The sequence below is a fragment of the Gopherus evgoodei genome, chromosome 3 (genome assembly GCF_007399415.2).
Source record: "Gopherus evgoodei ecotype Sinaloan lineage chromosome 3, rGopEvg1_v1.p, whole genome shotgun sequence".
Taxonomy (NCBI): Eukaryota; Metazoa; Chordata; order Testudines; family Testudinidae; genus Gopherus; species Gopherus evgoodei.
Window position 1 is genome coordinate 99000237 of NC_044324.1, and position 23719 is coordinate 99023955.

Below are 23719 nucleotides of genomic sequence, written 5' to 3' on the forward strand. Positions count from 1 at the left end.
GGATAAGGGGGCAAAATTTGCAGATAATACAAAACTACTCAAAATAATTAAGTTCCAAGCAGACTATGAAGAGTTACAAAGACTTCAAAAAACTGAGTGACTGGACAACAAAATGGAAGATGAAATTCAGTGTTGATAAATGCAAAATAATGCACATTGGAAAACATAATCCCAGTTATACATATAAAATGGTATCTAAACTAGCTGTTACCACTGAAATAAGAGATCTTGAAGTCTTTGCAGATAGTTCTCTGAAAGGTATCATTTGAAAACTAATAAATCACTGATCAATAATATCATGATAAAATGTATGTAGTAACATTATATGTAAACTGAAATTATGACTGAAGTGTGTTTACTAGACAAGTCTGGGAAGTGAGTAAAGCTAAGGACAGGCTAATGCCTAGTAGCTAGGTGTCATCAAAGCTGATGGACAATCACTTACCAAATGGCCCATTCTTTGGCAAGGAAGGGGGGCAGGAACAAATAGATCTGCATCTCAGCAAACAGCATGGAACCTCTTTCACCACCAGGCTCCTTCACTTCAATCTCATCAGGAAAATCCCATCTAGGGGAAATCCTCAGAAAAATGCATTTCAAAGGGTGACTGAACTGTAAAGGTGAGGGGCAAAAACACCTCGCATTCTCTCGCTATTCATCTCTCTCTCCTTCAGCTAAGATGACAAAAGAAACAGTGTGTGGCCTTTAGGAGCAGATCCTGACCCAAAACTTGGTCAGAAATATTGTTGGGAACCTGTGGTAAGAATTTCACCTTGAATCCAGTCTAGTTTAAGTTTAGAAAGCATTTTATTTCTCTTGCAGACATTTCTAACTTTAATGTCTTATACTTGTACTCACTTAAAACCTATCTCTTTGTAGTTAAATACTCTTGTTTTAGTCTTTAATTAAAACTAATCCAGTGTTGTGAATTGTTTGGGTAATATTATTTAAGTTATCAGACTGTTGTATATTGATCCCTAAAAGGGGCAATGGACCTAATATATTTGGACTAGACAGTGAAGAATTCACATTTTGGGGGGAAATTCAGGACTGGAAGTGTGTTGGGGTCACTATGCAAGTGGTAACCCAGGCTGGTGGAAGCCAGAGTGTGCTGATATGTGGCTCGCAATACACAGACACTCAGAGTGTGACCTGCATGCTATTTGGCTGTGAGCAGCCCAGGTGACAGCTATAGCAGCAAGGCACTGTGACGCACCAGAGGTTGCAGGGTAAACCCCCATGGTTGCAGGGCAAATGACACAGCTCCTCACTGGTCTGGATTGTATCCCTTAATGTCATAGTCTAAACAGGATGTATACACAGCTTGCTATTTTAATTGAGATTTACACTTTAAGCATTGGTGTAACAATTTTAAGTGAGTCTCAAGTGTGGTGGCTGGGAACAATCATAGAAAGGCTACAATTGTTTTGTTTGCTTATTTCAGGTATGGGAAAAAGAAATAGCAAAGGATAAATATACCAGCACCAACAAAGCAGATATGAAGCTAGAACTGGCCAAGCTGGGGAGAACAGAGTGACAAAGAGGGTGATCACCAAAAGTGAACCGCAGATATCAGAGCCAAGGAAAGGGAGGCAGAAAGGCAGCATCAGGAAGACACACACTAGCAGGCTGTGGAAACTGAGAGGCAAAGGAGGAGAAGGAAGCAGCTGCCCATCAATGAGCCATAGAGCTGAAAACCAAACAAGCCTTAGAAAAAGAGGAGTGACTGCATAATTTGGACATGAAGGCAAGGCAGGGACACTCCTTTCATTCAAGGAACACTCAGCTGGGATAAGTTGTTCCCTGCATAAAAGAAATAGACTGTGTTGAAAAATAACTTACCACTTTTGAAAGGCTATATGGGGTTCAGAAGGTTCCAGAGGCAAGAAAGTCCCCACCCTTATTGTAAAACTCTCTGCTTTAAATGTAGTCAATGAAATGCTAATTGGTGAGACTCTCAAATATCCTGAATTTTAAATAACAGTTTTTCAAAGGGGGATTTGAAACCTGAAGTATAGCCACTGACTCCAGGGGTCCTCTGGGGCTCAAGTTTAGACACGAAAAAAAATCGTGAGTGACCAGCATGCACCAGCCACAGCTGTTTGGTGGTGCTACCAATCAACTGGGGGCAGTGCTCGTGGGAGGACAGAGAGCAGTGAGTGGGTGGGGCATCAGGGGATGGGGCAGAAAGAAGTGGAGCAAGAGTGCAGCCTTGGGAGTGGGTGAAGCAGGGGCCAGAAGGGGTGGAGCGAGGACAGAACATCTGGGGAAGGGGCAGTATGGGGATGGGACCTTTGGGCAGAGTGAGGCTGGAGCACCCCTGGGGAAAACTAAAAGTCAGCGCCTATTGCCTGAAGTGTATAGGTTGAAATTTAGAAATTTCAGGGAAAAGTGCCAGCAGAAGTCATACTGAGTATGCCTTTAAAATGTGTGACCTAATGAGAAAATGGGCAAGTGGAAAGGGGGCTAAGAACTATGATCACTTGTTTGATCTCTGCTCAAGAATGTTACCTAAGCATATGTGCTGAGAAGATCAGAGATGTATTACGGGATAAATCTTTATATTTTATTCAGGAAATAGCTGTATCCTGGCTGATTTCTTTGTGCAAGCCCAAATGTGTAATGAATGCAGGACACAGAAGGCGGAGCAAAACCTGGTGCAAGAGGGGACCCAGTTTTATATCTGGGAAGAGGGAGGGAGCCTGGGATGGCACTCACCTCCTCAGAACCATTCTCCTCCTGGAAATCCCCATCACAGATCCTCTGTGCAGTAAAATGGCCCAGGAAGGTGAGAAATCAATGCCCTAAGCTAAAAGAAATTAAGACAACACCCCATCCAGCCCATATTAATGCAGCTATCCATAACACAGAATCCCAAGAGATACCTTCATGTCCTCTGTTGCATTCTGTGGGGTCTGCCCCTGTGGGGATAGACATGGAACCTATTAAAATCACCATGGAGAATGGCAAAGAATGCAAAGGGTGGAGAGACACTAGTGCCCAGATCTGTCTGGTCATGGAAAGCATGGTCCGAAAAGACATGTTACCTGACCAGGAGACAAAGCTTCTGGCAATGGGGAAACATAAAATTCCTATGCCTTTTGCTAAGATTAATTTGGAATGGGAAGAATTAGACGATGACTGAAAGGTGGGGTGCTGAAAAGTATCCCTGTGGAAATGCTCTAGGGAATTATATTTTGCATATAAGATTGTTAATGTTGTAACCCATAGTAAAACAGAATATTGAGCTGGAAAATAGTAAAGACCCAGAAACTGCTAACAGGGCAGTGGAAGGTCGCTCCAGTTCCACTGCAGCAAAAAGAATCAGTGTTTCCAGGTGTGGGAGGAGCTGAGGCCAGGTCCCATATAACAAAGGAAAGTAGCATGGCCTCAAGGCTGGGGGTGAGGAATTAACCTGTTACTGTCCCAGTTGTCAACTGCCAGCATTTTTGCATATGAACAAAGGGCAGACCCCATCTAGAGTACATAAGAGGGATCTCCAGTGAGGGGAAACAGGGAAAAGTTTATTGAAGAGGAAGGGAAGGGAAACTCCTATGGAAAAAAATAAGCCCTGGAAAACTCTACAGCAGCTGGTTGTGTCTGCCCAGCACCATGGGAAATTAATGTTGCTAGCACATAGTTGTCCTTTTGCTAGTCATGGGGGGTCGGAGTTGGGGGGGGAGGGCACAAAGAACCTACAAGATGTTTAAAAAAATTACTGGCCAAAGATATAGAATGACACGAAGAATTATTGCAGATCTTTTGAATTATGTCAAAAAAGGAAAAGACCTGTAAAGCCCCAGAAAGTTGCATCTTGCATCACATGCAAAGGACATAGGGTAACTTTCTGTTACCCTATGTCCTTTGTGTGTGATGCAAGATGCATTTTATAGGGTAGCAATGGTCATCGTGGGCCCTTTGCCACATCCCACCCAAAGGAGAAAGAAATATATCCTGGTAGTGGTGGATTTTGCTGCTATGTATCCTGAAGCAGTTCTGTGACAACATAGTGGCCGATGCTGTGACAAAAGCTCTTTTTACTATTTTTAGCAGAGTGGGTTTCCCTAAAGAAATTTTATCTGACAGTGAGTCAGATTTCATGTCTCAGCCATTCAGTGAGTTATGGAAATTGTGTGGGGGTGAAACAACCAATAGCTCCCCTATATCACCCAGAGACAATGGCCTGTTGGAGAGGTTCAGTGGAACTCTAAAATCTATGCTGGGTATTTATGCAAAAACAATATTTGCTTATAAGGAGGTGCCCCAAAATCAACCAAGTTCTCCCCATTTGATCTTCTATCTTGAAAGAAAGTGAGGGAACCACTAGACTCCTGGGAAAGGGACACTGTGGTAGAGGGAGAGCCAATAACTGAATATGTACAAAAGTTCACAAAATAGTTAAAAGACATGATGGGTATGTAAGGAAGTAGGAATATTCTTAAAGTTTTCTCTGAATACTGTGTGGGTGCCTCAGTTTCTCCTATGCATTTCTTAAGTATCTAGGTGGTGGGATAAGGGAGTGTGATTGTTGCAGAGCCTTAGAGGGCCAGTATGATGCTGTCTGCACAGAAAATGGCCGACACTCTGTCTCCTGGCAACTGATGGCTTGGGCCCCTCCCCGGCAAAGGTGCTAACTGAAGGTGTTGGAGAACAAAGAGATCAGGTGGTCTCCTGGCCAGGGAAAGAGACAATGGCCAGAGGAGGGGCTGGAGAGTTTCGGTTTGGCGCTGGCTGGGGAGATGAAGCAGGGGCCCAGACAGGGCTCTGGCCTCTCTGGCCCCAAGATGGACCTGACTCAGGGGTCCTGTTTCCTGTACCTACAAGCTCTGTTTTAGACCGCGTTCCTTTCGTCTAATAAACCTTCTGTTTTACTGGCTGGCTGAGAGTCATGTCTGACTGTGGAATTGGGGTGCAGGGCCCACTGGCTTCCCCAGGAGCCCCACCTGTGCAGACTCGCTGTGGGAAGTGCCCAGTGTGAGAAGGGGATACTGAATGCTCCGAGGTCAGACCCAGGAAGGTCAAAGCTGTATAAGCTTCTTCCCCTGGAGACAGTATGCTCACAGAGAGGAGGTGTGCTCCCCCAGAGTCCTGACTGGCTTCGTATGGAGTAGTTCCACAGCATTGCCTGGTGACAGGGTATTGTGACGGGGTATTGTTCAAACTAATCTCAAGAGCGGCCAGTCCAAACAACCTACTTGTGAACAACCTTTTGAAATAGGGGGCTTGATGTTAGTGTTAAGCCCTGTGGAAAAAATACAAAATGCAAAACTCAGGAGCAGCAAAGAATCCTGTGGCACCTTATAGACTAACAGACATTTTGGAGCATGCATGCATCTGACGAAGTGGGTATTCACCCAAGAAAGCTCATGCTCCAAAACGTCTGTTAGTCTATAAGGTGCCACAGGATTCTTTGCTGCTTTTATAGATCCAGACTAACATGGCTACCCTTCTGATACCTAAAACTCAGGAGGACATTTTGTAGTAATAGAAGAGGTGAATAAAGATACATATCATGTTAAAAAGCCTCATGGTAATGCTACACTTTAGCTGGAACACATTAACAGACTGTAAGCTCATCACACCCGGGAAGCCACAGTAAGCATGATCTGTTGTGTAGAAGGGGAAACTGAGGCACCCCACCTCATTGATTTGATGGTTGAATGCTAAACTATCTCATCACTGAAAAGCATCAATATTTGCAGTGAGTTAACCCCAGCTGAAAAGGCAGAGGTGTTATCTGTGCTGCAAGAACACAAAAGTGTTTTCTAATAAGTCAGGGTAGACTTATTTGCTGACTCATAAAATCATTATGGCAAGGCACAAGAGCAAATTTGAACAGAAATACAAAGCATGCTGGACCTAGGATTAATTAAAGAGTCTTGGGCATTATCTGTGCTCATTAGCCATAAGAAAGACAACTCTGTAAGGTTTTGTGTTGATTATAGGAAACACAATGCTGTCACAGTGCCAGATCCTTATCCTATGCCTAGAATTGATGATCTGCTGAATTTCTGAAGAGCTGAGATACTTAGCTTTGCTTTTGACTTAGTTAATGGGTACTGGCTGATTCCTTTAGATCAGGAACAGCTAAACGTACTGACTCTCTGAGCTGCATATGACAGTCTTCAGACATCCAGACAGTCTTCAGATGCTGGCGTGAGCTTTCTTGGGCTCAGGGCTTCAACCCTGCAGGGACGGGAGCCTCAGGGCTTCATTCCCATGGGGTGCACCTGCCAGGGCTCAGGGCTTCAGCCATGGGGGTGGAGGGAGGAATAGTGGGGCTACAGGCTTCTGATCTGAAGGTAGGGGGATCTCGGGGCTTCAGCCCCACAGGAGATGCCTACCGGGGCTCAGGGTTTCAGTATGCCCTCCCTCCCATTTTTGCCAGGGTTTGCTGTCCCCATTTGGTCACATGGTGCTGCTGGGCCCTCTACCTGCATGGCAGCTGCTGGAACTGGCAAGCTGGGACCTGTGGGAAGTGGCAGTGGCAAACAGCTGGGAGGTGCAGGGAGTGCTGCTGCTTTTGCTGCTGCCTTTCCCCATGGAGCTAAAACCTGGGAGCTGCAGGGAAGGGCCGCTGAGGATAAGAAGGATGTGTGCCTGGGGGTGGGAGGGGCATGACTGAAGCTGTTAGGGGGACCAAACCTTTAATCATGTCCCCCCTCCCCCATCGTCTCAGCAGGCACCAGTTTTCTCTGGGAGAAGGTCATAGCCCCACCACCCCACTGCAGGGCAGAATCCCTGAGCTTCCCCTCCCGTCCCCCCATCCAGTCTGGTAGGTGGAGAATAGAGGTGGGAGGGAGGAGGTGAAGGGGGCTCTGCAAGTCTGTAAAAGAAGTGCATATGGTTCACAAGCCATAATTTGGCCACCCCTGCTTTAGATGATGATGCACAAAAAAGTCTGCTTTTGTCACTGATATACGACAGTGAGTTCACAATGTTACCATTTAGGTTAATTAACGGAGAAGCTACTTTTGAGGTGTTGAAAGGGTTACAGGACTTTGCAAAGGCCTATGTCAGTGATATACTGGGGTTCACCAACTCTTGGTCTGATCACAAGAAACACTTGGGAATTGTGCTGTCAAAGCTCAGAGAGGCAGCAGGCAGGCCAGACTATGAAAGCCTCTAAGTGTAAAACTGGAACAGTCAGAGTTCCTTAGCTGAGACACTGGTTACAGGGACATGGAAACTGTACATAAAAAGGGAAAAGAAAACTTGGTGGCAGATGCCTCTGCGCAGGAAAGAGGAATCTGACCTGCTGCTTCCAGGTCAGCCAGTGGCCAACCCTCCTGCAGCTTTGTAAGGGGGCAGAAGCCGAAGTGTGACTGTGTGACTGGAAGGCTGCAGCTATACACAGACACTCAGAACATAACCTGCAAGCTGTTTGCGAGCAGGTCAGGTGGGAGCAACAGCAGGAAAGCATTGTGACGCACCCTAGGTTGTGGGGCAAGGGTGACACAGCCCCTCACTGGTCTGGATCGCACCCTGGAGTATCATACCATGACCCTCATCAACTCCCACCAGTCAAATGCATTTATATTGCCTTTTCCTCTGAACTTCAGGGGAATGTTATCTAGGTGTAACCACTCTCAGGGGATGTATATTGGACCCATGTTCCCAGGGAGGCACAATGGATGACTCTGTCCTCTGAGTAGGTTCCAGGGAACTTCTGGAGTCTGGAGATCATTTCACAGGGGATAAATCCAGATGCTATCATGGAATAAATTAGAGACATTCTGAAAGGGTGTCCCTGCATGTCAGAAATCATGATGAGGATGGTCAGGCCTAGTGGTCAGAGCCAGAGTCCAGCGCAGGGTTGGAGCAAGGCTGGAGATGGACTAGGAACAGGGCGGGAGCAAGAACAAGGCTAGAGCAGGCTAAGACTTGGGGAATCTATTGTCACTGTCAGGCAAGAGAGAGTTCCAAGCCCTGCAGTGACATCGGGGCAGATTGAGGTGCTGTTCTTCCTGTGGAGCTTATATACTTATCCTGAGAGTCATCGGACCAGTTCCTGGCTTGTGGATTGGCTGGAGCCTAGCACAAGAGTGACTTTCAGCTAACACTGCACACTTTACCTTGAACATGCCCTCTCTTGTAGGAATTTCCACAGGAGAGGTATGCGCCAGGGCCAGGTGAGGAATCGAAGGTATTATCCTAAAAATATCCACATCCCATTGATTTCAACTGGAATTATTGGTGCTCAAAATTTCTAAAAAAATCAGGCCTTCATTCTTAATGGTTTTATACTGATCTATGAAATGTAATACTACACATGAAAAAAATGAATTAATACCCTGTTAATGAAGAAAATCTTTTTTTTTACTGCAAAAGCAAGACACAAAGTAAATTAAGTTTCATGTTAATATCTTGCATGCTCATATTTGTCAACCTAGGAAAAGCACGTAGCTTTTACTCATAAACTACTGAATATATCATAAGAAGCTGGGTGGGTCTTCGTTATATATACTTCAATAGACTGAACTCTATAGCGCATGTTTCTTGTTTCAGTTTATTTGCTTTACTGTGTGTCTCATACCACCTTTCTCCACTCCTCTTCAAAAACTGTGCACTAACTGTACTGCTCCTGGGTCTTATTTAATTAAATCAGATGAGCTAAAGATCTAAACCATCCAAAGAGATATGCTATTGGCTGTAGACTGATTACAGAAACCTTAATAACTGGTTTTATTGCTGTGCTTTATTACCAGTAGTTCTAGTCCTTCCATTGAGAAGGACAAAAACTTTCATAAAAAAGCAATTCCTTTTTCCTGCGTTCCTCTCACCCACAACCTTATCACCAACACGCGTTAGAAAGGATAGTGCATTTCTTATGGCAAGAGAGAGGTCAAAATGATCCTGTACAATCTGTATCAAACAGAATCTTCTAAACTTAGATGTTAGAAAAGTAAACAGACCAATTAGTCAAGGCTTGTTATTCTCAATTAATGTTAAAGGTGATTTCCATTTGCTATATTAAAAAATTACTTTGTCAATGCCATCAGTCATGGTATAATTCCCCACTCTGAACCTTAGCGTCCAAAAGATGGGGTACCAGCATGAATTCCTCTAAGCTCAATTACCTCCCAGCCTAAATATACAAGTACACATTAAAATCCTTTCAGCAAAATACAAATTTGAACTCCTTTCAGCCAAATACACATTTGCAAATAAAGAAAACAAACATAAGCCTAACTCGCCTTATTTACCTAGTACTCACTATTCTGGACATATAAGAGACTGTATCAAAGAGATTGGAGAGAAACCTGGTTGCACGTCTGGTCCCTCTGAGCCCCCAGAGTGAACAACAACCAAACACTAACAGCACACGCACAAACTTCCCTCCCTCGAGATTTGAAAGTATCCTGTTCCCTGATTGGTCCTCTGGTCAGGTGACAGCCAGGCTCACTGATCTTGTTAACCCTTTACAGGCAAAAGAGATATGAAGTACTTCTGTTCTATTAACTCTTACTTATCTGTTTATGACACCATCAGTTCAGAAGATGGCAAAACTTCAAAGTTTCTTTTAACACATATCCTGTATTGTGCTATAATATTCGCCTTACAAAGAATGCTCTCTGTTGTAACAAATCTTTTCTCTGATGAAAATTTCCCCTCATTCCATTAAACTAAATTCTAATTAAGCTAATATCAGCACTCCCTAGGCCTATTACAAAACAACCATGTTTAAATATGATTGTGAAACATACTTGTTTTTTTCTTTCCTGAGTGAACAGGGAAAAAATCATATTGGAATCATGTTAAGTTTTAATATTTGGTCAATAGAAAGACTAAAATACTGATTTCAGTGAGTCTGCTCATGGAATAAGGTACTATTCTGCATGAGTACACATATTGGAATCTAGCTCATGTTACATTTTGGTGCACAGATAGAACTCTAGTTTATAATAGAATCTGGGTCTGGCTGACTGTGTATTTGCTTTACCTTCTTCCATGATTGGTTCAGGCTATTAAGTTACTCTGAACCTCTTATGTCCTTTGAACTGATTATCACTGAAGTTTATCTAAGGAATTCTTATTACTACTTTGGCACATTTATTGAACTTCATGGAGTATGTACGTTGAGCACCTATTACTGTTATGTAGGGATATGGGGAGTGGTTGCTGAGGTCATTCTCCATTTTAGAAAATGGACTTTAGACTACAGGGATAAGGGAGTGAACAGCAGGCTCTGGTTGCTGTGTTATCTGAGGTTTAAATACAAGTTTTCCATGCCTCACAGAGAAGAACAACACAGTCTGCATTGTGTAATTCTTCACTGGGGGAAATCAATATTCCAAAAGAATATCAGCTAATACTTCTGCATCTTTAGGCATAGGAATCAGCCAAAACTGGCACTTGAAAAGGAACATGTTTTATCTTATTAATGAAGATGAGGTCACAAAGGAATTAAATATCTTCTGGAATCAAGGATAAGATTAGTTTTCTGTTTCACATAGGGAAAAACCTCCATGTGGGATGGAAACTTTGTAATATTAATTTTTTTAAAAGGCTTATGAATGATCATTGAATAGTGTGTGAAATTAATACAAAATTACCAGTAATATCACTTTTCTTCATTTTCATTGTACATGCTTCTCTAAAGCAATCAGAGCCACCACTTTTACAGTTGTATTAAACATATTAGGTAATTTAAATATCCTGAGATAATATGCCCTCTCTCTGGAAAGCTCAGTGATACATTATGATAGTGTAAGTCAAAGAGATTTTTTAAATTTGTGGGAGGGCTCTAGATAAATAAAATATTCAAACAGTTTGCTATTTAAAGGAATGGAAAGATCAGAACATGTATACAGTCTCAGTTTTGTGTCTAAATTATAGCTTTAGACCACTTAATCTAGTAAACTATGTTGATTTTTTTGAAAATAATAAATATAAAGTAAATGCAGTCTCATGCTTTATTATTGTCTCTCCAATAATATTTACTTTTGTCTGCCCTTCAGAATGGAATACATTTTCAGCTGCTTGTATTTCTACCGTTTTATAATCCCTTTAACCAGCACTTGCACTTTGTTCCTGTAATTTTCAAAATACCATTCTTTATTGCCATACTAAATTACACAAATAATTTTACCCCTGACAAACAAAGTAGTTTTGTCTTTACGGGTAAGTTGTTGTAAGGGCAAATCTGTTTTTGCCTGATAGTCTGAAATCATAATTCCATCAAAACGTAATGTCCTCTCTGATTCAGTATTTTCTAACCTCTAAACTGTTAAGTAAATTTTCAAGAAGAAAAATCTGACCACTTCTTTCCATAAACCCTAATTCAGTAGTTAAGTGCTGTGCTGACTAGGGTTGGATTTAAGCACATGCTTAAAGGCTTTGCTGAATTGGGGTCTAAAATTGTCTGACAGCATATTAACACAGAGAAATTAGGCTCTTTCGAGGAATGAGCAAATGTATGTGATTCTTTCTTCATCTATTTTTTCAGGTTGGAACAAACCCTGTTTTGATTAAATTTAATGTGAGTTTTGCTGCTTTCGGGATTGGGCCACTATTTTTCATATCACTGTATGCCATTCTAAATGATACACTCTATACAATATTAAACTCTGCCATCTCAGTGATAGAAAATGTAAATTAATTTGTGGTCTGCAAAGCTGCTATACTGAATAGAGCAGTATCATCAATGGTGTTGTTCTCTAAGATATGAAATACTTTTAATCAAACCCATCTCCAGGTGGTGTAGATCTGATGAGTGGGTTGTGAGACAATCCTGGGTCAACATCACTCTGCCATTTCTTTTATAAATTTACTCTGGGCCTGATTCTGCTGTGATGCTTTTATTATAAAAATGCATATCTGTGATGGGTCGGGATCGGAGAAAGCATGATGAGTTAAATTCAACCCTGGTGTAAGTCCTTTCACTTTGATGGAGTTACACAAGAAACTCATTTGGTTCAGTATCTTTATCTCCACCATTTGGAATTAGATCTAAGAAAGGCAAGCCAAAGGGTAACAGATAAAACTGACAATGGGGATGGAAGTAGGGGAAGAAATAGAGCATCGAAGAAAAATAATAGTAGTTATAGATGTGCATGAATACAGTATTTTTCCACTGACTGGAAAATCAGGATCCAGTCATGACTTTTGGGCACTTTTGGGAAGGTAGAATCTTACAAGGAACTAATAAATAGGTTATATGACAATTTGAAAGTACTGAGATATTGTATTTAGGAAGATTTCCTGCAAATTATTAAAATTAACTCAAATATAGGTGAGAAAAAAAATCCTCATCCTTAATTACCAACTAGGAAGTAACCAAATATTCATTCTTTTCTTATTTTTCCTCTGGGTTAAACTGTAGTGTTGGAAATCACTCTGCACCAGTGTAAATCATGTGTACACTAGGGTTTCACATAACTGGCTAAAACCTCATTGTAGACAAAACCACCTCTATTTTAGGAACAGTAACAGAATTACCCATCTTCTGGAGCATAAATAGGACCTGTGGTTTAATACATGGTCATATAAATATTGCTAGCTTCCACATCTTACACAAAATTAAAATATATTCAAGTTACTTTTTTTTTTATTCATAGGACCAAACCTGACTTCCATTGTAATCAGTGGCAAAAGTCCCATGGTCTTAAATTACAGTAGGATTTTACCCATAACCCCTAATTCATTTATCATCCAATTTTCTTTTTTGATACTGGTAAACCAAGTGCCCAATCTGGGCAAGGCCATTGGCAATTAGGCATTAACTAAGAACTGACACATTCCCAGCTGGAAACCAAACCAGCTCACCTGTATGTTAGTTTTGTTCAAAATAGATATTAGTCTTATAAGAATGTATTTAGTATTTTGACTCTATGAAATGCTTTTAAATTGCTTCATGCATTAATCTCACTCGTGGGGAAGGAGCAGAGAACATGCCGTTGTATTCTATGCTATAAGGAAATCTATGTTTTTCTCTAGGACTTTGAAAATGTTTGCTCTAAAGGAGCAACTTTCAAAAATTAAGTGGGTCATCAACAGACAAACGCTTTGTTAATTGCCCCCATCCACTCATGAAGAAGTATGTGCAGAAGGTCTTGTCCCATTGGTTTGCATGCTAGAAGAGGGAAATAAAAATAACTGACATGAAGATTTATCTTCTCTTTGCTGTTTAAACTCTCACAGGGCCAGAGCTCTCAAAACTGAAGCAAGAGATCTGCCAGGGTTATCCCTGGCTTTGCCCTGAAAGACATAGCAAATTGACAAATCACTACAACTCTGTCACTCTTAGGATTTAGATTGGAACTCATTTGTGCCTATATGTTTGCCTAATTTAACCTGTAAATAACTAATTTCTTTTTCCTAGCTAATACACCTTTAGATGTGTGTGTGAATGCACACTAGACTGGAGAATGCAAGGTGACTGTCTGTGACTCCATGGTAATATTGCTATAGAGATCCTCAGGACCGGCTCTAGACATCAGCAAACCAAGCACATGCTTGGGGCGGCACAATTCCAGGGGTGGCACTTGTGATCTCTCAGGTTTTGGGGGGGTTTTGCATCGGCAATTGCACTCTTGGAGGTGTTCTTTGTTTGTTTGTTTGTTTTGCTTGAGGTGGCAAAAAACCTAGAGCCGGCCCAGGAGATCCTGGCCTGGTGAAATACAGTGATAGAGCATACCACCAGTTTGGAGTGTCTTCCTTGTTTATGACAGTCTGAGATGAGGAAGGCACTCACAGTAGCGAGTCACTCCAGACAGCAGGATATCTTTGACTCATGTTCAGAACAGTCTTTACTGAAATTGTGTAAACTCATTAGCCTCCTCAAATTGTTACTGGCATTCATCTGACCTCAATTTCCCCTCTGTTCTAAAGAGTTTATGGAGAATGTTTCATAAAGGAGTTTGTAAGGAGTCAAACCAATGTGTTGATATTTCTTTGTCATCTAATTCCAAATGGTTGAGATAAAGATACTGAACCAAATGAGTTTCTTGTGTAACTCCATCAGCACTGCCAAATTGCCTAGCCTGCTTAATGGCCCATTGAGAGCCATCAGATATACAGCTGACCCACTGAAAGAAGGCAAATACACTTATGACTCAGTCCTTATGACCTATGGACAGAACTCTAAGGCTTTCAAGCCATGTGCTGGGCAGCTTTTTTTGGAACAAAGGAAGCACAGGCCGCATGGCAAAAAAATATAAAAGGCAGGGGTCAGAAGAACATTTTGTATACGTGAGCAGAGTTTAAAATAAATTCTCACTGTACTGGACCTAGATGCTGATTGAGAGCCAGAGAACTGGAATGCAATACGGGGGCTGTGTTATTTCTTTTTTGCTTCTTGATAACCAGTGTGGGGATCAGAAGCACAGTTTGTGAGTGGTTGAGGAGAATAACTTCAGTGTTACCCGCCAGTTTTGGGAGTATCTGCTCTCCCTTTTGCAGCCTGCCCTGACCTTGGCATTTCCAGTGAGGGCTGCACTGGGCACCCCGGGTCACAATGTGGACAGAACAGAGTGCTGCAACTGCTCTAAAGTAACTTCATAAAATCTTTGAAAACAATGCAACATCATAAAATGTTGGGCCCTAATTTTACACTCAGTATGATCTCTGGAGCTCTCCTTACCTATCTGGTAAAATATAAAGAATTACACCCACCTATCTCAAAGCTTACCTAATATTTTTAAAAACATGTCAAAATTGTCTGAAAGGTGCTATGAATGCAAATTACTATTTTTCACAGCAAACTTTTTATTGACAGTACTCATGAGGGCAAGAGTTTGTGATATAAGAGCTATTCTTCCAAATGATCACAATGCATCTTGGGGGGAAAAAAACCCATAAGCCTAGTTATACGTATATAAATATATATACAATTATACCTTAGAAATGTAGAACTCTGTCCTGCAGTATTACTTAATTTTAAGCACATGAGTAATCCCACTCACCTCAAGCCCCAATCCTACAATCAAATACATGGAGACAGACCCTTGCCCCTGTGTAGTCTCTCACTGATTTTAGTGCAGCTCCACATTGATGTGAGTTTTGCCTATCTGAATCCGATTGCAGGATCAGGCCTTTAATCTTTCTATATTTGTTATATGTTAGTTTTTCCCCTCACAAACACACACTTCTGGTATTTTCACAAAAAAGATTAAACTGAAAATTGAGATGGGGAGGGATAAAGTAAAACTGTCAGGGAAACCTAAAGGCATTAAAGAAGTTTGGCACAAAGATGTTTCATTATATAGTGATGCTGCCACCTTCAGGTTAAAAAAAATCATTTGCTTTTCAAACTTTGTACATAGTTATACAAAGGCCTAACATTAATGTGTGGTTGCTGAAATTAAATTTTAGACATTTTTATACAGCCCCAGTTTCTCAAATATTGTTGATACTCTCACTAACACTCCTTTTATTTTCTGTGTTAGGTTCCTAGTACAATTTTATGTGCTTTGAAATTAATAATGTATTAGAGGAGACCATGAGATGTGCTGGAAGCAGCCAATGTGGAAGAGATCAGTGTGTTAGTACAAAGAGAAATAAAATAGAAATAATTTTTAAAAAAGTCTTCTATCCAAGGATTTCAAATCTCTTTATAAATATTAATGAACACGTGCTCAACCCCTACAAATACTTACACACATGCTGTACTCACGTGTGTAGTCGTGTGTGACTTCACATTCTATTGACTTCACTTCAATTGAAATGAGTGCCTAACTACCTTAGGCTGTTTTAAAAATCCTAGACTAAATTCCCTGGTCAAAGATGGAATTTTAGGCCACGTCCAGACTAGGTATTAAAATCGATTTTAGATACGCAACTTCAGCTACGAGAATAACGTAGCTGAAGTCGAATTTCTAAAATCGAGGTACTCACCAGTCTGGACGGCGCTGCATCGATGTCCGCGGCTCTCCGTGTCGATTCCGGAACTCCGTTCGGATTGATGGAGTTCCGGAATCGATGTAAGCGCGCTCGGGGATCGATACATCGCGTCCAGACTAGACGCGATATATCGATCCCCGAGCTATCGATTTTAACCCGCCGATGCCGCAGGTTAGTCTGGACGAGGGCTTAGATAAAGGACTCCTAGAGATCTTGGGATATTTATTTATTCTATGCTCATTAAATGAATAAACTTTAAATGGCCAAATTATAATGACATTGAGATCATAGGTCAAATGCAAGATCTTATTGCAAATATAGGGAAAATTACTTTTCCAGTTACATACGGCACATAAAGAGCTGAAAGCATATTTGTTCGTCTGGAATTGCAGGTTTAGTATAAAACTGGAATTTATGTGTAGAGGAAAAGAGAAGCAAATCTTTCTGTGAGAGCTGTGCCATAAAAAGGACTATGTACCTTTGGACTGAGACTTTTATCTAGCAGGATAAGTGCTATATAAGTTTAATAACATTAACCAATGGATTAAATGTCACACACTCAGAAGAGTAATTAGTATCTATAATCAAACATAAACTGATCATGGACTGAGAAAACTGCAGTCTGAAAAACTAGGGCTCTCACCCCTCAAGGAGCTCCATGTGGGTGGATCTTTGCATCTGTGTGGAACTCGTGTGATCGAGGCCTATGGCCAGAAGTTATGCTGAGGGAACATTGTTCCCATAGCTAACATTTTTATATAAACAGATTAGTTGAATTTCATATAGAGAGATCACAAATAAAGGGAATCCTTTTGGCAAAATTTTCCCATTTGAGCCCTATATGAACTCAGGACCCATCTGAGAAGAACAGATCATGCAGTGAGGTGAAATTTCAAGATTAACCTAAGGAGAAATAAACCTTGGGGAAAGCGAAGTTCTGAGCTGTCAGATAAAACTAAGGAACTTCCTTTGAGGGTTGCCTATTACCAGGTTAATGATGTGAATTCTGATGACCCAGGTGAATACTCTGCAGTTGTATTACCTTTCACAGAACTGAAAATGGACTCCCACATTTTCTTCAAACAGACCAAACCCTAGAGATATGTTTTCCTTGTTTCTATTTAATTCACAGTTCCGTATGCCTGAAGTTTTAACTCATTGAATTCCCTTTTTCCTTTTGTTCTTAAATATCACAAGAACCAACTGTTTTAAGATCTAATGAAATAAAAGACAGTAGTGCAGTGGTGGGCAACCTGCGGCCTGGAGGTTTCCCACCACTACTCTAATGCTTTGTGTTTTATATTCTGCAAGTACATGTATTTACTCTTTATATAGTCATCCAATCTACAGCACAGTGGTCTTAACATCTCTTTTGTATGGCTCTTAGACATGGACTCTTTATTGACGGCATATTGAACAGCTTGAGCAATTTCATCTGTGTTCCCTCCGCTTAATAATGAGAATTCACTGGTGGGACAGAGTGACCAATATTAAAGTCCTTAAGAGTAAACACAAACAGCATTGAGGAAATGCTACTGAGAGCGCAACTTAGGTGGGCTGGACATGATATCAAAATGGAAGACCACTCCCTCCCAAAACAGAACTTGTATGGAGACCTGAGGCAGGGCAAAAGAAAGAAAGGTCATCCCTACAAGCACTTCAAAGATAACTTGAAGATCAGTCTCCAATGGGCTGGCATCAATTAAAAAAAACTCAAGCAAATGGCTCAGAATAAGACTCACTAGCCATCTCTGACAAAATCGGCATGCAACAGATTTGAATGTGACTGATGAAATCGTCTCCAGGTCGCACGTAAAAGACGCCACAGAGCTGCATTGTCAAACATCATACTGCGTGCATCAAGGTTTGGACTTCAGAGTCATATGCGTAGCCATAGATGAGAATTGGGACAATAGCAGCAGCAGCAGCGATGGACTACAGACAGCCATATAATATCTCATGCAACCTATAGATGTCAAGGAATATATATTTTTGATATCCAATTGTTCCAGTATTGCAGTGTGATGAATCTGTTCTTGATAAGGTTTCACTATGAACTTGCATATATAGGAGAGTTATATTCATATAAGGTAAGATATTAATTTAAATTGATATATGTTGTTCAGCACTGGAAACAGTTCAATCTAACCTGGAAAACGCCACTCTTATTCTGGACCAAGAGTGTTCACATCAGGATTTATACCAGTTAAACTGTAGTGGCTTAATTGTTCTAGTGAAATTACACTGGTAGAGCTTCCAGCATAGACAAGCCCTGACACGAGCAGCAATTGTATGATGAAGTTTGTGGTGAAACAGGCACTGTGCGTAAAATCCTGGAGCCCCAATGTTAATATTGTTTTGCAATTGACTGCAGTGAAGACAGGATTTCAGACTGTGTCTTTGGTAAGCAACTTTGGGAGGAAGGATGTTATTGTGGTTAAACCACAAGACTGGGACAGTTGAACTCTCTCCCAACACTTGTCACATTTCCTGTGACCTTGAGCAAACTACTTTACTTCTCTTTACTCAGTTTCCACATCTGTCAGCTGGGGATAATAATACTTACCTGCTTCACAGGGTTGCTGAAAGCTAGGTAAACTAATGTTTCTGAAATATGTTGAAATCCTTTGATGGAGAGTGCTATAATGTATTCTAAGGTAATATTATTATGTACTCCCATGAAAAGACTATCTCTTCCTCTCCTACTTCAATATCTAAGGCCTGAGTCTTTTTCCTGAAAACTATATATAGTTTCCTCAAACTTTTCAATCCACAGTCCAAAACATGTAGGACTTACAAGCTTATTATATTGTTGAAATTCAGTTTTTAAAGTCAGCATGTTAGTAAGGGCTTACAAAAACCAAACCAAAACTATGATTTAGTGCTAATGTACTAAGTTCTTCTCATTCACTTGCTTAGACCAGATAACATTTTTTTTAATGGCAAATAAAATACAATGAATCTTTTTCATTATTCTCAATCATTGTGGTGATGGAAAAGCTAAGGTTGCGTCTGGGCTGGCAAATTTTCACCAGTACCTTTTAACACACCTTTACAATATATCCTTTTGCACATGTTTCAAAAGGTTTTTGCTTAATTTTAGAATGTAAAGGAATCAAAATTATTATTCTTTTTCCTGTGCATGGCATTGCAATAATCTTCAATTAAAAACAATATTTTCTGGCCATTCAGACCTCTTCATTTGGGCCTTGTACCTGCAAACATTTCCTCACACACTTATAACATTTAGAGCTATGAGGAGGATAGAAATTCCATTTCACAAAACCTTTTACGTAGGGCTGTGAAGCAATTTAAAAAAAATAATCGCCATTAATCACACGATTAAAATAATTAATCACAATGAATCACACTGTTAAACAGTAATATACCATTTATTTAAATGTTTTTGGATGTTTTCTACATTTTCAAATATATTGATTTCAATTACAACACAGAATACAAAGTGTACAGTGCTCACTTTATATTTATTTTTAATTACAAATATTTACACTATGTTTTTCAATTCACCTAATACAAGTACTGTAGTGCAATCTCTTTATAATTAAAGTTGAACTTACAAATGTAGAATTATGTACAAAAATAACTGCATTCAAAAATAAAACAATGTAAAACTTTAGAATGTACAAGTCCACTCAGTCCTATTTCAGCCAATCGCCCAGCCAAACAAGTTTGGTTACAATTTGCAGGAGATAATGATGCCCACATCTTGTTTACTATGTCACCTGAAAGTAAGAACAGGTGTTCATATGGCACTGTTGTAGCCAGCATCGCAAGATATTAATGTGGCAGATGCACTAAAGATTCATATGTTCCTTCATGCTTCAACCACCATTCCAGATTATTGCCATCAGCACCACCACTTCTAGATATTAACATGTGCTTAATAACTATACACTTCATACTTAAAATATCTGAGCCATCTTATCCAGGGCTACACATTTTATACACATTGACTCTGGGAACTACATTTTCTGGCATATTCTGAGCACAGATGGTGCCCTGTAAATAAGACAAATCATAACAATAATTGTAGACTTTATGGACTCTGTGGATGCAATTTCTGTTCTTTGTTCTGGAATTGGCCAAGATACAGATGAAACCCTACAAATTTGATGCATAAACACATCTGAGACGTATAAAACACTGTTTCATTCCTTCCTTTTCTCAAACTCAGAATAAAAAATGACAAAACAAAATGGTTTTCAGTTTAAATGTAAAATTGCACAGTAGCCATTGCTCTACAACCCAGCATGGGGCAGAACCTGCCACCCCTGGGGGGTTAAGTGATCTTCTCTCATCTGATTCTCCCTCTCTATCCTTCTTGACCTCTGTGCTGTTTTTCATGGTGTCAATCATGACATCTATCCCAATCTCCTGAGACCATTTGCTGGAGTCTCAGAGAACTGGCTGCCTTGGTTTTACACCCCTCTATCAGAGAGGCCTTTTTTTGCAGCATGCAGCAGGCTGGTCTGCTGGATAGGGAGCTGGCCCTGGGTTCTACTCCCCCCATGGACTTCCTATATGACTTCAGGCCAGTGCCTTAAGAACAGACTTTCAAAACCTTTTAGGCACCTAGGCATCTAGTGGATTTACAAAACACCTAAACTAGGCACTTTTGAAAATCCCACTAAGTACCTAAATACCTTTGAAAATCTGGCCTTTAGTCTGTGTGTGCCCCATCTGTACAGTAGGGATAACGGCATTGGTCTACCCCACTGAGGGGCTGTGAGGAGAAACAGGTTAGACCTTGTCAGGTGCTCAAACACTAGGATGATGGGGCCACATAACTATCACAGGTTGGCTAGGAACCTCTCTGTACCACTGCTTCCCCTAGTTTTGTGCTCTTTTCACCTATGCCCCTTTTCTGAATGTAACCTTGGCTCAGAGGGGTTGGCTTTGTGTTTTCTGAGTCCCTAAACCAGTCCCTAAACCAGTGGTTTTCAATCTGCGGGTCATGACTCAGTACTGGGTCGCGGAATGTTAGGCACTGTTCGTGGTGGCTCTGGTCAGCACTGCCCACTGGGCCATTAAAAGTCCTGTTGGTGGTGCTGCTCAGCTAAGCAGGCTTTTTCTTACCAGTTCTGACACACACTGTGCTCCAGAAACAGCCAGCAGCAGATCTGGCTCCTAGGCAAGGGGGCCACAGGGCTCCGTTTGCTATCCCTGCCCTGAGCTCCTGGGCGGGAAGAAGGGGGGAGTGCCTGACCGTGAGAGGCGCACAGAGCCACTTGCATACCTCTGCCTAGGAACCAGACCTGCTGATGGCTGCTTCCGGGGTGTAGCGTGATCTGTGGAGCCAGGACAGGCAGGAAGCCTGACTTAGCACCATCACCGCACTGCTGACTGGGAGCCTCCCGAGGTAAGCCTGCACCCCAATCACCTGCCCCAACCCTGAGCCCCCCCAAACCTGGAGCCCCTTCCTGATCCTAAACCCCTCATGCCTAGCCCTGAGCCTGCACCCACAGCCCAGGGCCCTGACCCCCTCCTGCATCCCAATCCTCTGCCCTAGCTCTGAGCCCCTCCCACACCCCAAACCCCTCATCCTCAGCTCTGTTGGGTCATGGGCATCAACAATTTTCTTCAACTAGGTTGCCAGAAATTTTTTTTGAAAACCACTGCTCTAAAACAACCCCTCCCTCCTCATCTCCACCCTCACCCTGGGGATTCCTGTTTTACAGGCTAGACTTCAAGGCTCTTAATCACCAGGCCTCTATCTTAATCACCCTGCCTTTGTTTGTAAACAAAATACTGACTCCCTGCTCCAGGGGCACCTCTCCTCTGCAGAATTTACATTTCACACTAAGCGCATGTCTTCACTGGTGGCAGCAAAACGTGGCTTGTGTAATCGCAGCATAGTGCTGGGAGAGAGCTCTTCCCAGCAGCACTCTTAAAAAAACCACCTCCGTGAGGAGAATAGATCCTACCAGCGGGCACTGTCTATGCTGGCACTTTACAGTGATGAAACCTGCAGCGCTTGGAGGTGTTTTTTCACACTCGAGAAAGTTGCAACACTGTAAAGTGTCAGTGTAGACAAGACCTAATGCTGTGCTGTAGTTAAGAGCTCCACTTGGGAACTTGCACATCTCCTGTATGAAACTTGGGGGAGGAGGGCCTCCCACCTCCCCATTCCCCCAAATAGCACCCCGGAAAGGCTATAATATCCTATATATATTTGAACACCAATTTTTTTTAAGCTAACTTTTATATTGCTTGGCAAGGTACTTTCCTCTGGTTTTAGGAAGATTGGTCTTTCATGCTTTGTTATTTTACAAAGTCTTGTATATTCCCTGCAGGAAGTATGATGTTGGAGCCTGTGAGTCTCTCTTCTGACAGTCTTTCTCATGACGACTGGCACTTGACTGTTTGGGTGGTGTAGTATTTTGAGGGTCTGTTCTGACATCCGTTGCTTGTCAGCCCTCAGGGGTGGCCAAACTTACTGACACTCAGGGCTTGGCTACACTGGCACTTTACAGCGCTGCAACTTTCGCGCTCAGGGGTGTGAAAAAATACCCCCCTGAGCGCTGCAAGATACAGTGCTGTAAAGCCTCAGTGTAATCAGTGCTGCAGCACTGGGAGCACGGCTCCCAGCGCTGCAAGCTACACCCATAAGGGATGTGGTTTATGTGCAGTGCTGGGAGAGCTCTCTCCTAGTGCTGGCGCTCCGACCACACTCACACTTCAAAGCGGCAACGCTTTGAAATTTCAAATGTAGCCATACCCTCAAAGCTACATAAGATAATTTTCAGAAGTTCAAGAGCCAGGCATGCCTGGCGAGGCTCAGGGCTTCAGCTCAGCGGGAGGTACCTGCTGGGCCTTGGGGCTTCCATTCAGGGTGGCTCTTCAGCAGGATTGGGGCTGAAGCCCTGAGCTCCCCCACCTCAAGTCTGATAGGTGGGGAAGGGAGTGGGGGGCTCTGTGAACCACATTTTAACTGTAAAATAGTTGCATGCAGCTTGTGAGATGCAGTTTGGCCAACCCTACTATATGCATTCAATGTCCTGCTGATCAAGTCTCAATGGAGTGAATATATCACCATCCTCCACCTCTGTGTTTTTGTTTTGTGTTCCTAGGGGAAAGTACGTTTGCAGTTTTGATGAAATAACTTAGCAGTGAATGAGTATACATGAATGAAGATTTAGTTGTTCAATACATGTAGCTTAATTCAAATTGCATGATTTTCCTGAGGAAATAGTTTAATCCTGATTTAAAAATCACAAGGTTTCAAAAAATTAATAAAGCTTGGCCTTATTTTATTTTCCTTCTGGTTTCCGAATGTTTGAGGTTGCATTTAGATGACACTTTTCAAGCATTTGCAGCAGTCAGAACTAGAAGCTTTCTTTTTAAAAAAAAAAAGAAATTTAAGAGTGTCATCTAATCCCATGACGCCAGTAGCTGGGGCTTTAAGAAAAAACAACAGAATATTGCAAGACTCACAATAACAGGCATATTCAATATTGTTCTGGAACTGTACAATCTGGGGTGAGGAATGTCTCTGAATTCCTGGGGGCACTGAGACCATCACCAGTGATAGATAGGAGGGAGTAAACTCTCTCAGACAGTGCAGTGTGAGGAAGGGCCAGCCCAACTGCGTTCCTCACCTTACAGCGAGCAGGGGTGAAAGTAACTTACAGGACTTACTGCTACTACCGGAGTCCTGAAGGGGGCATGGCCTCATCTGGAAGAGGCATGGCCTCTCAAGATTTAAAGGCCCTGGGGCACCTGCTGTGGCTGGGAGCCCCAGGGCCTTTAAATCAACCAGCTGAAGAGGTGGCTGGGAGCCCTCCTGGACTCAAGGGCAAATTAAAGGGCCTGAGGTCCTGCTGTCCAGGAAACCCTGAGCTTTGCAGGGCTGGGG